We start from the raw sequence: 1,435 nt of genomic DNA on the forward strand, positions 1-1,435 counted from the left end.
GGCTTGAGGGGTGGGTACCTGGGGCAGGACACCCGCGAAGGCCTTTCCCGAGGCCCGTCTTTGCTCGGTTAGGCTCCCGGTCTCCACTTAGTGTCTCTCCTGCCTCAGCCGCTTCCTGGCCTCCTCTACGATTTGGGCTGGAGACTACGCCAGCTGGAGGACAGGGGAAGAGGTGTGTGTGTGGAGGGGTCAGCTGCGCCCACTCCGCCCCCACCTCCCTAACCCTATGCACCTAAATTAAGGTCCTAGGTCCAATGGTAGAGGCTGGGGCGGGGCGGGGTGGTGTCTGGTGGGGCTGGTCCTTTATGCGGGCAATGAACCTCCTGCCGTTCCTGGGTGCCAGGTTCCCGGGTTCCGTGTGAACAGGTGTTAGCTTGGACCCCACCCGGCCAGGACACTGCAAGCTGACAGAGGACTGCTTCTGAGTGGCCCAAACTGGTTCCCTTTCCTGCCTGCCATTCTCGGTGTAACACCGACGGCACTTGGTTCCCAAATCCTTAACAAATTGGGAGTGTCGAATTACAAGCCGAGAAGGAAGGCCTTTTCCCCGCAGCTGTTCTCCACGTCTGTGTCCCTCCCCCGGTCTGCTTCTTCCCGATGTTGCACTTCTGGCGTTTCACTCGTGCAGAAGCTCGTGCCTACCGGAGCACAGTCTCGGCCAAAGTTGGGCAGTGCCTCCTCCCCCAGGAGATCTGCTCAGAGTTCCTTACATCTCTTCCTCTCCCGATGCTTTCAGCAGAGGGGCAGCAGCACTAAGCACATAGTAGATACTCAAGAAATGAAACAACTTCCAGACTAATCAGTACAAAAGCAGAAACGGGTGGACTGCATCTTAGCTCGGGAGTAGATGTTTGCCTATCATGGGAGGGGTGGGTGGGGTGGCGGGGGGAATTGGTTTTATCCCTAGCACTGCAAAGAGAGAGGAGGGGCGGGATGAAAGGAGAGACTTGTTAGGGGGCAAAAACACAGACGCCACATAAATTTTTTAAGGATCGAGTTTGTTTTGCTTGTAATATTGACTTAACATAAGAGAGCAGCTCCCAGGGGCATCTTCCCTCTGGCCCATCATGTATGCAGCCTGGTTCAAAAGCAGGGAAGGCTGGTTCCCTGAGCTCTGTTTAAAAGAAAAGAGGAACATTCTACATAAATTGCTTTAAAACTTTTACAAAAGAAATGATAGAAAGGGGACCCTACAACTCCGCTCCTCATCTAACTAGGTGCACCGGGACCTGGAGGAGCTGGATCAGACCTAGGAACCCCTGCTAGGCCTCAGTGGGGCCACCGGGAAGCTGACAGAGAGCAGAGACTGACCGACCCAGTACACATCTTCATGCCCCTAATCGTGCGTTACTGGCATACCGACGCAGGGGAGCCTGAAGGTGTTTATGTGTTTTTAAAAAGGGAACCAATTTTTTTTTTTTTTTTTTTTTTTTTT

The sequence above is a fragment of the Fukomys damarensis genome, unplaced genomic scaffold, assembly GCF_012274545.1.
Source record: "Fukomys damarensis isolate Sample0158 unplaced genomic scaffold, DMR_v1.0_HiC HiC_scaffold_7, whole genome shotgun sequence".
Lineage (NCBI taxonomy): Eukaryota > Metazoa > Chordata > Mammalia > Rodentia > Bathyergidae > Fukomys > Fukomys damarensis.